The 15,503-nt window shown below is 38.2% G+C and overlaps 1 long non-coding RNA gene across 1 annotated transcript in view; it reads right to left on the bottom strand.

Moving 5' to 3' along the window:
• Nucleotides 1-14,472: 14,472 nt before the first annotated feature.
• Nucleotides 14,473-15,503, bottom strand: part of LOC116658824 — a 151,798-nt gene continuing 150,767 nt past the window's right edge. Inside the window, exon 4 of the long non-coding RNA XR_004314122.1 lies at nucleotides 14,473-14,861. This is a non-coding gene — a long non-coding RNA (uncharacterized LOC116658824). The remainder of the gene's footprint in view (nucleotides 14,862-15,503) is intronic.

Below are 15,503 nucleotides of genomic sequence, written 5' to 3'. Positions count from 1 at the left end.
GTTAGGCAAATTGAATTCTATAAGTTCTGTGAGATCCATGAGTGTAATAGTGTGATACTGGATGTGGAAAGAAGCAACTAGAGGAAACCATTTTCTGGACCATAACAGACCAGGAAGACAGGAGGTCTTAATGTAACTGAGCATAGTCCAGTACTAACACACTGAGTGGCTTATTAACAAAATCCTCTCCTGTCCTGAGAGTGAGCATCCTTAGCATTGTGGGACAAATTGGTCAAGAAATGCCTCCCAAACTTTGGTCAAAATTAAGACCAAAAGGGAAGGGACTTTATAAAATAAAGAATGTTGCCCATCATCCAGTTTGACAAGAATCAAGTCAGCCACTGTGGTCGCTGAAAAGCTGACCTACACTACACCCTGAAAGGAATTGGGGGGAAGATCAGGATAAGGAATTCTGTGCTTTGGGAAAACTGGCAGAATGGGCCTTCAGATAGATATTTTCAGGAGAAATTTATAAACCTGGGTTCATGCATCTTCCCATACTTAGAAAAGCACTAAAGCCATTAAGTAAGATGTCTGTTGCTCATGACTAGCAGCAACCTTCTACTGAGATGTGTGCTCCATTGCCCCACACCAAAACCACATAGATACTGCCTTCCCCCTTTATCTCTTCAGAACAGTTCTCAGAGCTCTCGGAGAGGCTGTCTCCAGAGCTATAATCCTCAGTTTGGCTTGAATAACATTTTCCACTTCTTTCTTAGACTGACTATTGATTAATTTTTCATTGACAGGTTCACAACCTGTGTAGTTTACAGAATCCTGCTCAAAGTTTTAAACCTTATTTGATAAAGTAATACAAAGTAGTTTCTTATAACTCTTGTTTTAAGTTTCTTTTGTCATGGCTATTTCCTTCTTGTCATTTTGGACTTTGTGTATTTGTACTTTCTCCCTTTTGCTCTTAAGTTACACAATGGCTTGCCCATCTTGTTGAGGTTTTTTTCTAAGAAACAGCATTTAATTTTATTTAATAATTCTACTTATCTCAGTTTTTAAATTCGTTTTTATCTTCATTAATTTCTTCCTATTTTATTTTGTGTTTTGTGTGTTTGCTTTTCTTTTTCTAAGATTTTGAGGTGGAATGTTTACATTGCTATTTAGGTAATAATTAATTCTACGAATTTCTTCTAATAACTTCTTTGTCTGTTTTCCACAGATTCAGATATGTCATGTGTTAAATCATAATGTTAAAGAAGTAATTTTATTTTTCACTTCCCTTGAGATCCATTAGTTGTTTCATAGGATTTTTTTAAAAATTCTAAACAGAAGAATCTGTTTGGCTTTTGATTTTGTTATTAATTTTTAGGGTTTTTTTTTATTATGGTCTAAACTATTATTTATATTATTTCTAGTCTTTAGAATTTAATTAGTTCTTTTTCTGTACATTGATATAGCCAATTTTGATAAATATCCCATGCGTACTTCATAGAAAGAGTCTCCTCCATTATGGGAACAGGTTTCGATATGTATCTCTAAGAGCTACTGTACTTTTGAATATTCTGTACTTTTCTATAGCTTTACCAATATCTTGTCCACTCAGTTTGACTTGGACTTAGAGAAGGGTGCTAAAGATTTCCCTGTTGGTGTAGTTGGGGTAGTTTCTGCTTTATGGAAGTTGGTACTATGTTATTGGATGCCTTGTAGCCATCAGCACTATAAAATCACATTTCTTTCTCTTAATGCATTTTATCTTAATTCTGCTTCCTTAGATATCTAGTATTTATCATAGTTTCAATTATAATTTGTCAACTAGTCTGAAATTGTTTTTAATTCAATAGGTGACCTTAGCTTATTTGCATTTATTGACAAGATCAATATATCCATATGTTTTGCCTTAGTTCTGTTTCATACATAAAGAAATCTATAGTATATACATATATACACAACACAAACACATTAAATTAACATCTTAGAATACATATTAGTATCTTCTTATAGTGTCCATAATTCTATTTTAAACTATTGTTTATTGATTCCCTATGATGATCTATGTCAAAATTAGCTAGTAACCTTTCCTTCCCCCTCACTCTTTTGCACAACAGCCTACATCGAGTAATATTTTTTTACTCCCAGTTAATACTTTTTAAAGCAATCATCAATCTTATTCTTCCTGTTATAAACATCACCTATTCTCTCCCCATTTTTGATCATTGTCCTATACCTCATTCTAAGAAAGTATAAACATTACCTTGTTAATTTCAATGTCTCTCCAACCTTTTGGTTGGCTGAAGTTCATTCTTTAATAAATTACTCAGGTAAAGCTCATAGGAAAAATATTTCCTGAATTACTACAGGTTCATAACCATTTGTTTGCACCCTTTATGTTGACAGTGGGTTTGTCTACATAGGAAATGTGGCTTACATTTTCTTTCTTGGATGTCTTAAGTGTTACTCTATTGATCTAGAGAATAATGTTGCCATTGAAAACTCCAATGACAATCTGATTTTCTTTTATTATGAATGGTTTTGTTTTTTACCTTGATGCCCAAGGGATTTCTTTAATCCAATTATTTTTACTAGGCTATGCCTTGATGTTTGTCTTTCTGTTTAGATTTTCCCAGGTATGTGATATACACTTTCATAGGTTTTAAATAAATTTATTTCAAGGATTTTTAAAAATTTTTAGTTGATAGAGTATATTTTGTTTTCATATAAGGACCCCTATGACAAATATATTGAACCTTCTCTATGAACTTCTATCTCTATACTTTCTTTTAAACACCTTTTTGAATCTTCTTCCTAATTTATTTTTAGTTTTTCTCCTTTTTATCTTCTATTTCTTTTAAGGTATTATCAGTCATTTTATTTATTCTCATCTCCTTGGCATTCTATAAATGTCATTTTATTCTTTTTTTGTTTTCTGAGTCTGTCATTTTCCTTCCAAATCTTGCTTTTCTCCAGTTACCTCACTTATATTAAAAATAATTTATGTTGTTCTTTCACAGCTTCTGTCATTCCCTTAATTTCTTTTAGGTAATCTTAAAATACTAGCATATGAGTTTTTTATGCCTGCTGTAACAAATTACCACACACTTAATGGCCTAAAACAATGCATACTTATTATCTTCCGGTCTGGGAGTCAGAAATCCAAAATTGGTCTCACTGTGCTAAGATTAAGGTGTCACCATGACTGTTCCATCTGGAGGCTCTAGGGGAAAATCTGTTTTCTCACCCTTTCTGGCTTCTAGAGATTACCCACATCTTCCTTGGCCTGTAGCCTCATTCATCCATCTTCAAAATCAACAATGTTGGGCTGAGTCCTTCCCATGTAGCCATCTCTTTAGTTCTCTCTCATTCTCTTTCATCCACTTTTAATGACCCTTATGATCACACTGGACTCACTTGGGTAATCCAGGTTAATCTTCCTATTTTATTAAGTTTACACTTGGTGAGCATCCTTATTTCCATCCACAACCTTCATTCCTCTTTGCCATGCAACCTAACATATACACAGGTTCAAGGGACTAGGATGTAGGTGTCTTTAGGGGGCCATTATTCTGCCCACCGCAAATACCATACAAATTTTCAAATGTTTTGTGGGCATGTCATATCTGCGTGCTTTCATTTTCTGTAGGGTTATTCTCTTTTTAGTAGTAACACTATATTGGATCTAACTATAGTCCCTTTAAGTAAAGAAGATTTTCTACACTTGCAGAAGAGAGAAGTGTGGGCCAGAGGATATTTTTAGTTTCATGGCTCTAGAGCTTCCTCTTCTGTTGTTTTCAAACAAAAACAACAATTTGGTCTGGTACATTTTGAGATCTGCCTCTTCCCTTCCTATTTCTGGACTGTGTAGTCCTTTGGTCCTACTGCCTTCATGCTGCTCAAGTGGGATTCTACTCCTACCAGTTTCTCTTCAGTTGCAGGGCTTTGTCTTGGAATACGGCTTTGTCTTGATAGTTTTGAGAGTTTATAGGCCCAGATGCCTCCAGCACTATTAGAATTCATAGCAACATAATCCATTGTATTCTCCTTTGAATTGGACCCTGCAGAAAACTGTCATGGTTTTTTTGATTGTTGTTCTCAGATTAGCCCACTGCTTACCTATTCTCAGAACTAACAGAATTATCTTCCCTCAGCTTTCCCCACAGAGTTACAGATACCAGTTATTATAAATCGTTGGTGGTATGTCACCACTCATATTTGGGGGTTCAGGGAAATGCCTTTTCAGATAGTTTTGTACAGGCAGATCTCATTTTATTGTGCTGCACTTTATTGCACTTTGCAGATATTCTGTTTTTAACAAGTTGAAAGGTTTGTGGCAACCCTGCATCGAACAAGTCTACTGGTGCCATTTTCCCAACAGAATTTGCCAATGTTGTGTCTCTGTCACATCCTGTTAATCCTCACAATCTTTCAAACGTTTTCATTATAGTGGTCTGTGATCAGTGATCTTTGATGTCACTAATGCTAATTGTTTTGGGGTGCCATGAACCATGCCCATGTAAGATAGTAAACTTAATCTATAAATGGTGTGTGTGTTCTGACTGCTCCACTAACAGGTAATTTCCTCTCCCCCCTCCTCCTCAGGCCTCCCTATTCCCTGAACACAACAATATTTAAATTAGGCCAATTAATAGCCCTACCAAAGCTGCAGTGAAAGGAAGAAAGGAAGAGTGAAATCCAGGCTAATCCTCCTATTTTATTAAGTTTACACTTGGTGAGCATCCTTACTTCCATCCACAACCTTAATTCCTCTTTGCCATGCAACCTAACATATACACAGGTGAAAGGAAGAGTCATATGGCTCTCACTTTAAATCAAAAGCTAGAAGTGATTAAGCGTAGTGAGGAAGACATGTGGAAATCTGGGCGAGGATGAAAGCTAGGCCTCTTGTGCCAGTCAGCCAAGTTGTGATTGCAGAGGAAAAACTTTTTAAGGAAATTAAAAGTGCTTCTCCAGTGAACACATGAATGATAAGAAAGCAAAACAGCCTTATTGCTGATACGAAGAAAGTTTTAGTGGCCTGGACAGAAGACCAAACCAGCCACAACAGTCTCTTAAGCCAAAGTCTAATCAGAACAAGACCCTAACTCTCGTCAATTCTATGAAGGCTGAGAGAGGTGAGGAAGCTGCCGAAGAAAAGTTTGAAGCTAGCAGAGATTGGCTCATGAGGTTTAAGGAAGAAGCCATCTCCATAACATAAAAGTACAAGGTGAAGCAGCAAGTGCTGATGTAGAAGCCGCAGTAAGTTCGCCAGAAGATCTAGCTTAGATATGTAATGAAGGTGGCTTCACTAAACAACAGAGTCTCAGTGTAAGCAAAACAGCCTCTATTGGAAGAAGATGCAGTCTAGGACTTTCAGAGCTTGGGAGAAGATGCCTGCTTTCAAAGCCTCGAAGGCCAGGTTGACACTTGTTAGGGGCTAGTGCAGCTAGTGACTTTATGTTGAAGCCAGTGCTCATTTACCACCCTGAGAATCCTAGAGACCTTAAGAATTATGTTAAATCTATTCTTCTCGTGCTCTTCAAATGGAACAACAAAGCCTGGATGACAGAACATCTGTTTACAACATGGTTTACTTAATATTTTAAGCCCATTGTTGAGAAATACTCCTCTGGAAAAAAACCTTCCTTTCAAAACACTATTACTCACTGACAACACAGCTGGTCACTCAAGAGGTCTGAAGGAGATGGACAACAAGATGAATGTTGTTTTCATGACTACTAATGTAACACCCATTCTGCTGCTCATGGATCAAGGAGTAATTTCAACTTTCAAGTCTTATTATTTAAGAAATACATTTTGTAATATACAACTGCCATAGATACCTCTGATGGATCAGGCAAATCAACTGAAAACCTCTGGAAAGATTCACTGCTCCAGATGCCATTAAGAACGTTCATGATTCACAGGAAGAGCATTAACCAGCATTAACAGGAGTTTGGAAGAAGCTGATTCCAGCCCTCATGGATGACTGTGAGCAGTGAAGATTTCAGTGGAGGAAGTAACTACATATGTGGTGGAACCAGTAAAAGAACTAGACTCAGAAGTGGAGCCTGAAGATGTGACTGAATTGCTGCAGTCTCATGAGAAAACCTGAGTGGATACAGAGTTGCTTCCTAGGAATGAGCAAAGAAAGTGGTTTCTTGAGGTAAAATCTACTCCTGGTGAAGATGCCGTGAAGACTGTTGAAATGACAACAAAGGATCTAGAACATTACATAAACGTAGTTGAGAAAGCAGTGGCAGGGGTGGAGAGGATTGACTCCAATTTTGAAAGAAGTTCTATTGTGGGTAAAATGCTATCAGATAGCACTGCATGCTACAGAGAAATTGTTCATGAAAGGAAGAGTCAATTGATGCGGCAAACCTCACTGTTGTCTTATTTTAAGAAATTGCCACAGCCACCCCAGCCTTCAGCAACCACCACCCTGGTCAGTCAGAAGCCATCAACATAGAGGCAAGATCCTCTACCAGCAAAAAGATTATACCTCACTGAAGGCTTAGATGATGGCTAGCATTTTTAGAAATAAAGTATTTTTAAATTAAGTTGTGTACATTGTTGTTTTAGACATAATGCCCACTAAATAGACTAAAATGTTATGTAAACTTAGCTTTTACATGCACTGGGAAGCCAAAAAAATTGTGATTCCCTTTACTGCAATATTTGTTTTATTGTGATGGGCTGGAACCAAACCCGCAATATCTTCATGCCTGTATAGCAAATCATCATGAAATATACTTTAAATATATTACAATTTGTCAATTATACCTCATTAAAGCTAGGGAAAATACTATTAAAAGCTAGGATACTAACTGGATATAATACATATATAAAGCTCTCACACACTTACTAAAGTATAGTGTAGTGTATATGTAATTTTTATATGCACTGGGAAACCAAAAAATTCACATGACTCACCTGATTGCTATGGTCTGGAACCAAACCAGGAATATCTCTGAAGTTTACCTGTATATGAGCCTTTGGTTTTGCTATAGTCATTGCTTTGTTGATTCTAATGAGCAATCAGAAAGATTCCAAATCTATGCTCCTGCCATCTTCCAGATTTCCTCTACCTTTTAGGAATATCAGCAGAAGAACTAGGTATGGCAGGTCTTTTTGAGCAATAAATGATAGCTCTGCAATGGATACAGGTTGAGATGAGGAAAAAGAATACTTGTTGCTATGGAGTTTCTATTTCTTTAACCTTCTCTCTTTCCTTTAAGAGGGGAAAGGAAAACTAGACGACCATGGAGAGACAAAGTTCATTCTGAAGGACCACATATTTGGTGCAACCTTCCCATTTCTACACCAAAGGAGTTCTTGACCCAGCTCATGGCTTGGATTCATCCCATCAATTTATATGTTAATTGTTCACTTATTTAGATATTTATCATATAATCTTTATAATATTGTAATGTACCACACACATGCAGGGTTCACTCCAAGAGGTACAAAGATGACTGAAACCTGGACCTTACTCTCAAATGGCTTGAGTCTAGGATGGAAAATAAAATGATTCTGCAAAAAATTGCAACATAAATGTTATAAAGATATGTTCTCAGAGAAGGGGGCTAAGGAATCAGAAAAGGTTCAAAGGAAATAACAAAACAGCGTTTCCCCCTCTACTTCATTTCCATCTGAATCTTCCCTCTAGGATACACTTTCAGTAGTCAGACAAGCTGTGGTTTTCAACCACCTCAGAAAGGGGGAGGTGATGGCCCTGTCCATCCATAGGATATGTTCGTAAGAGAGATGTTGTCCCTCAAGGAGCAGGCTGATTAACAGCAATTACCATATGATGAAGTCCAACATTCTGGCAAGAAAGGAAAACCAAAAGTATTCATCATGAAGTTATTAAGTTTTAGAAAAGGGAATTATGACAAAATAGGGACTTTTCTGGGGGGAAAAAAATCCTGAAAGAAATAGTTTTGAAAGTAAATAACCATGAAGAAGCCTGGAGACAGTTTAAGAACAGCTTATTGGAAACTCAGGAAAAATGTTTGACTCAGTCCAAAATGAACAGGCATTTGAAAATAAACACTAACTGTCTAAATGGCAAAGGGAAAAAGTCTGTTTTTAAAAGGGAGGCAGTGAGGGTAGGGAATCTTTTTAGGGAGGAAAAGAATTTTTTCCAGGAAGAAGAGCGGGAATCTTATAAATGTGACAGGTCAAATTTAAACAAAATTCAACAGTTCAAAAGCTGCTTAATTACCAGGGCACCTTGCAAGGGAATCCAAAATCAAACACTAAAGTCTTTAAACAAAGAAAGGAAAGCAGGTAGAGTATTAACTGGAACTGCTTGAGATTCAAGATAAGAAAATTGCACTTGAGCACTGCAAAGGCAAAAGCAAAAAAGGAAGAGGGGGATTACTTTGTCACAGCATTTAATAAACAAAAGGTAATTTTGTATTTTATGGAGATCTCCCCCTGAAATTTTATTTTATATAGAGAATCTGGATCAGTTTTGCTGCCTAACAAACCATTCCAAAAGGTAGCCACTCCAAACAACAGTTCCTTAGGAGATGACGATTCAATGGCTGGGCTCTCTGGGCTGGGATCCTTTGGGCTGTTCTTCAGGGGTCTCACTCAAATGGCTGCAGCAGCTGGTGGCTCCACTGAAGCTGGATGTCAAGATGGGCCTCACTCGTCAGTCTGGCAATCCCTACTTCTTCTCCCTGGTTCTCCTCCATGTGGTCTCTCCAGCAGCTAGTGAAGGACTGTTGCATCCTAGTCTGAGGGTGACATGATTGAGCAGCTATTCACAGCAGATCATAATGGACAAGCCATTTACAAACCTGGGCTTCTGTCTTATTTCCTCAAGTCCCATTGGCCTAAGCAAGTCACTTGGCCATGCCCAGATCAAAAGAGCAAGAATAAGACTCCACCTCTGGGGAAGAATGGCAAAGTCACAATACGAAGAGGTGTGTACTTAAGGAAAGGAATCATTGTGGCCATCTCTGGAAACAATCCAACACAATGAGCTCTCTGGCTGCAAAATAAACCTTCCTCTCACATGCAAAATACATTCTCTCTCTTTGCCCAAAGTCATATCTTATTATGGCATCAGCCTTGAAGTATAGGATCTTCCTCTAAATCAGGTCCTGATGGAGATGAAGAGCTTCAGGTGCTGCTCCTTAGGTGTGGCTCCTCTTTATCCAAAGACTTATACACCAAAGTCACCCATCTACTTCACACTCACACACACAACATATAATAATGAGAGGGGATAGGTAACAGCAATGGACAGTTCCCACTCACAATGAGGACAGAATTACAGAGCAGTCACACTAGTTCAGAGCTGTTGTGAAGTCCTAACAAGCAAATATAAACAAGGGCTCAACTCCTCAAGCAGGACATGGTCTTCAAGAACGGTTCCCCAATTCCACTGTCCTGTGCTGCTGTTGGCTATTCCTTCTGGAAGACGGAGTCCCATCCATAAGAAGTTGGAGCCCAGAGACCTCCTTGTGTTCTGAACTATTTCTCTTCTTTGTAGCAAAATCTTGCAAGGCTTGCACCATTTTATGAGTTCCCCCCATGAACAGACTCAAGTCTATTCCATGCCCTAAATGCTACATCCACAGCTTCTCTGGAAACAGACATCTCTCTGGGCACAATGTCAGGCTGTCGTGGGGAAATACCCTTAAACTCCCTAAAAGCCCTCTGCACAGCTGAAAGATTCTATTAGCCACCACCTGAGATCTTCCAGAGGACTTTATAAAGGATCTGAGAGCTCTACCCTCGATTTACCCTTTACCAAATAAGTCATTTCTTATTTGAGAATAGTTGCTGTGCAGAAAGACTAGAGATGAAAAACAGTTTTATCTTCCACCCTCAACACCCCCAAATTTGGCTTCCCCGCAAATCTCTAAATTCCACTCGCCAAATCGATCTTTCTTTAGCTCATCTTTCTCTCACAGGATCATATCACGAGCAGCCAATGGACACTTTAACCACTGGCCAAAAAATCTTAGGCATATCTACAAGTGTCTTGGGTACATTTTTTTTTAATCCTGTGACAGTTCTGTCAATTGTTTTGCAGCTAAAAAACATGGATCGCCATCTTTTTTAGCCGGCTATTGCTGTTTCCTCACCACTTTGCCAGCCTCTACTAACAGCTCATTTGCCTTTTTCTCAACTTTGCCCGCAGTTGCCTCACTGCTTTTTCAGTCTCCATTTGCTGTCTGACCCCAAAGCTGTTGCTACAGGTTTTGAGCTTAGTTATAGCAGTCATCACTTCTAGTGCCAATTTCTATACCAGTTCAGTTTTACCATGTAGTAAACCACTCCCATAAGAAACTGGTGGAAATAAAACAAATGTTTATTTGCTAACCATGATTCTGTGGGTTGACTGGGCAGTTCTATTTGGGATTGGCTCCCTGGGGGCTGGAAAGTTTAGGATGGCTTCTCTTGGATGTCTGGGGCTGAGCTGCTCTGGGACAGCTGGTCCTCTCTCCACATTCTCTCTCATCCTCAAGGAGAAGAATCCAGTTTCGTTCACATGGCAACAGCAAGCCACAATGTGCAAACATTTTTCAAGCCTCTATTTGCACAACTTTGCTAGTAGCCTATTGGCCCACGCAGGTCACATGCCAAGCCCATATTCGAGGATGGGGAGAAGTAAATTCCTTAACTTAATGGGAGAAGCCAGCCAAGCCACATTGCAAAGAGGTTTACTTATGAGAATGAGAAGAATAATTGTGCTTTCTTTGCAAACAATCTACTACATAAGCTAATAATCATAGTTCTCACATCAGAAAATGTGCACATATGTTCTAGACTGAGTGATAAATATGAAAGAGATAAGTCACAGGTCTTTAGAAAAACTTCAGGGATAGAGTCAGTGACCATAATATATAACTTGGCAGAGATGGCCACAGGACCTGAAGCTGGGTGCATAACCAATGATCACATCTCCGTTGCATGTGAACATCACCAGAGAAAGTTTTGACAATGCAGAAGATGAGTATCATCTGATGGAATCATAAGCTGATAGAACCAAGCCCACACTAGGGGCGTGTAGGATCAATGGAAAGCAGTATTTTATATGCCCATCCTGCAGAAACATTCTCTTAAATATATTCAACTGAATCAGACTGAAAGCAATATCCAGGGTACCTGGAAGGAAAAGAAGACAATATTTCCCAAAATGACCACCTGAAACTTAAGAACTGAGAAGCAGGGGAAAAATAAGTTAACTAAAGGAACTCAAAGTCCTGTCTCCCCTGACATTCCCAACACACCTGAAGTACATCTGCAGAGTGTCACCACAGGAGTGTAATTTTAACCCCCATTTGGGATACATACCTCCTTATACTCCTCCAGTTATTTCCCAGAAGTTTCAGGAATTTGTTCACTGAATTATGGAGCTTCCCAGAGCACAAAGTCTGGAGTGATGATCCCAATTGCTACAAACCAGAAACGGCTCTGAGTGGGAGCCATAATAAACAAGGTAGAATGTCTAAAAACAACCTACAGGAGGAAGGGCACCATTTGTAATCAATCTAAAAAAAATGCTATAAGAATACATACAGCTATTTCATTCTTTTATATCAGAGCTACTTGAGAAGACCAGAAAGAAATATATTAAAATAATAACACTAGTTATCTTTGTTGTTTGGTAACTCAATTTCTCTTTATTTTGTATGTTTTCTATTATAAAAATTTCTTTCTAAAATAAAAGCAGATTACATATCAGAAATGGTGATAACCAGAAAATATGATTTAATACTGCCATAACTAATTTGCTTCAAACACTTGGTGACAAAAGCAGAATCTAAAACACACATACACGCATCATCCTGGAATTATCCTTTCTAAGGTTAAGACAAATGTCACTCCTCCTATTGGATAAATAAACAGTCTTTCACCTAGGAATTTGCCCTAGGAAACAAATTTTGTTTAGCACTTTTATAAATGATCAGAAATGTAGGGAGACATTTTTCAAGTGTGTAGATGGTTTGGAATGGTCTGTTCAATAGAAATAAAGTGATGAGAAGTATATACAGAATGATCACACAAGAATATGCTGTAAACAGACAAATGACCAGTGAGTTTTCGGGTAGGCAAAGTAAAGGAGAAGTCGAGGTGGCATTTACGGAGTTTATACGGTTGCTGCCATCGAAGGGATTACAATCTAGATAAGGTAAGGAACAGGGCACTGATGGTCAGGGCGATGCATTTGGTCTTACTATACAAAAACATTGACAGATTGGGCAAAGACATATTTATGGAAGACAGATATGAGTCCTGAACTCATTTTAGCATTCTCTAGAAAGGTTTTATTTTCTCTTTGAACAATATCTTTCCATAAGCCCCAAATTAAATATCCTTTGTAACACACTTACTTACTATATTTTTTGTTTAACTCATGTTTTCCAAAAGGTAGGGGATGGGGTGGGGAACAAACAGACCAACACTCTATAACCCTTACTTAATGGATCTATCATTACCCTCCTCTCCACAACTGTGTTAACATCTATTATAGCATGATGTAACTATTAGGCATTTAGACAATGAGGAGGCCATCTGGCAGAGTCTATATGAGAATGTCTATGTTGCCAAGCATACCAGGAACCATCTGAACTACACGTGTAAGAAAAAAAGGAGGAAGAAAATTATTCAATCACACAAACTATTTCAAAATATAAAAGCCAATATCAAACAACATCTGAAAATACTTGCTCTTTCTACTGAAGTTTGATACTTCTCTAATCACGCTTTTTTTCCTGTTTTCTGTTTTATTCATTGTTATATCCCCAGCCTCTGAAAAATATAGATGGCATATATGTTAGCCACTTAATAAATGTTCACTAAATGAATTACAAATCAATGAAAACTATTTTTGTATATGAGAAACTTTCTGACTGAGAAGAGATAGCTCCCAGCACCCATGGTGCCAACTACTGGATTCTCTTAATAGGAATATCTTATCTTTGTCTTGGGGTCCATCCAAATTCTACCATTCTTCAAATTCATGCTGTGATCTGTATCTTTTCTTAAGATTTCCTGACCACTCCTGCCTTCACTGGTCTCTCAATTAGACTTTACTAGCCCATCATATAGCTTTGCTTAGTTCTTTCCCATTGTTTATTGTGGATACATGTTTTCTGAATGGACTAAAATCCTTTCAAGACCTGCCTTCTCCCTAATTTACTAGTATTTGTATTAATAAGACATGGCCCCTGCCCTTGAGGGGCTTACAGTCCGGTAGGAAGTTCCATAAATAAATTAGTTCAAAAAGTCAATCATTACACATACTATGGTAGACATTTGAGTTAGCCCTCCTAACCACAACCCCACCCTCATTCTATGGGAAGGGATTGAAAAGGTGATCCCTATGTTCCCCATATGTGCTTGAAGCTGTCTCTAAATCTGAACAAGGACTCACCAGATTCACTTGAATGATGGTTTAAAATGAACGTGATGTGACAGCCATTTTCCTGCCTCTGTTGATACTATCAAGGCAAGGATCATACAAACGTGTTTGTGGTGACTAGACTCCACACCCCAGAACCCAGTCATCAGCTTTATGGCCATGGGAGAAAGTGTGGCAGCAGCACCATTTTCTGACCTCTAGGTAGCAGCTTTGGTGGCGTGACCGTCAAGTCAATAGTTCAGTAGTGGCTTTGTAACTTCTCTTCCACCTACCCTATGAGCATCCAATTACCTGATTTAAACACTGCTTGAAACCACTACTATTTTCTAATCTTGCACTGAACCCTGACTGATCCACATGGTATGGTACAAATACAGAGAGAACCAAGTAGGGACACCAAAAAGAGAACAGGTGACTTTCCCAGAGGTACAGAGTAGTTAGAAAAGTATTAATGGAAAGATAATTGTCCAACTGAGCCAGGAGGAAGCACTCAGTATAACCCTGAGAGCCCACTAGTAACTCACAGAGTTACAGAATGTTTATATCAAGAAACTTAGAGAAAATCCATTTCTGGTCCCTTTACTTTAAAATAAAGGGAAAAAGACTCTCAGAGAGGACAAGGGACTTTACCTGAAAAACAGAAGGTATGAGTCCAGTGAACAGCTGAGCTGAGGGCAGAACCTTCCAATGTCCAATCCACTGATCATTCAACTTGAATGATCCCATAATTTTTATTAAACAAAAATTACCCAGAAGTACATAGGTATTTTACCTCTTATTTAAAATAAGCAACACAATGTCAATACAATGTTACGGCCGAGTTTCTGTTTATCGTTTTTAAAGAATTAACACAAGGATTCAAAGTGAGCAGAAAACATTTTCAAATGTATATTGAAATGGGTAACCTCAAAAATAATAGATGAAAATCAAATTCTTCTAAGTTAGTATACACAGTTTTTATTGCCTATTTTATTATTATTATTTTTTAAATTTTGGGGGGGAGAGGTAATTAGGTTTGTTTGTTTGTTTGTTTGTTTGTTTAAATGGAGGTACTGGAGATTGAACCCAGGACCTTATGCACACCAAGTTAGTAGAGCGTGCACACTCTACCACTGAGTTATATCCCTCCCCCCACTGACTATTTTAAATAAACACCTACTGGTTACCTTATTGGTCTCAGGAAATCTACTTCCCTCTCTGAACACACAGGACTGTCCTAGCATTGTCCCCAATCAGACAACACAAAGTTAATAAAGGCTTGCACATCTCTGCTGGTTCTATCAAGTTCCCTCAAAGATATTCACTTATGAATCAACCACACCTCTTTAGGAAAGCATATCACAGCTTCATGCTCTCCATGACACTTCTGAATCCATTTAATAAACAAACTTACTTGAAAATGTTCCTCCTTCAACTTTGAGTATGATATTTTAACGGTCTTCATTAGAATAGTCAACAGTCCCTTCCTTCGCAAACATTTAACTTACTGAAAAACACCGGGATCATACAATGGTGTGTCCTATTTCTGGAAGAAATGACAAAAAGTTTCTAGTTCTAAGACCCTGATTTCAAACAGTGTAATCACCTTCATTTTGCTGGGCTAAATAAGGCTTAATGTGATTGAATTTCTCTTACAAAGTCATCAAGTTAGTCATAGGCAGGAATGGTGTCAGCCCTTGCTTTTCCTTGTCTTCCCAGTTTCAAACACAGAAGAATTCACTCCCCAGGTTCAGCCTCATCCAAATCCCAAGCCATGACTAACTAATGTTGACAGCAAATTGGGAGCTCTGTCCAGAATCCAAGAACCAGTTGCCTAACATAGACACAAGTACCGGCAAATCCATAAACTTCAGATTGTCATGATCATTAAACCCTTACAGCTGGGCTCATGCCCTTATTTGCATTCCATTCCTTCTGTGTGAAGCCTTGCCTGAGTACCTTCTTTGATTGAGGGACACCAGTATATCACTTGTCATTTCAATATCCCAGAGGGTACTGCCTGCCTCCTGGACCCTTAGTCCTGGTTGGGGTGTTGCTCCAATCAGAAGACACATCTAGAACTATGGATTGCTCTCAAGACTTAGAATACAACAGGTATCTAGATAGCATTCTTGCAAAAGAGGATGACTTGCCTAAATGACTAAGATCTGAAACACAATATTAGAAT

Source organism: Camelus ferus, chromosome 2, assembly GCF_009834535.1.
Source record: "Camelus ferus isolate YT-003-E chromosome 2, BCGSAC_Cfer_1.0, whole genome shotgun sequence".
NCBI lineage: Eukaryota > Metazoa > Chordata > Mammalia > Artiodactyla > Camelidae > Camelus > Camelus ferus.
This window is presented reverse-complemented; position numbering and strand designations above follow the sequence as displayed.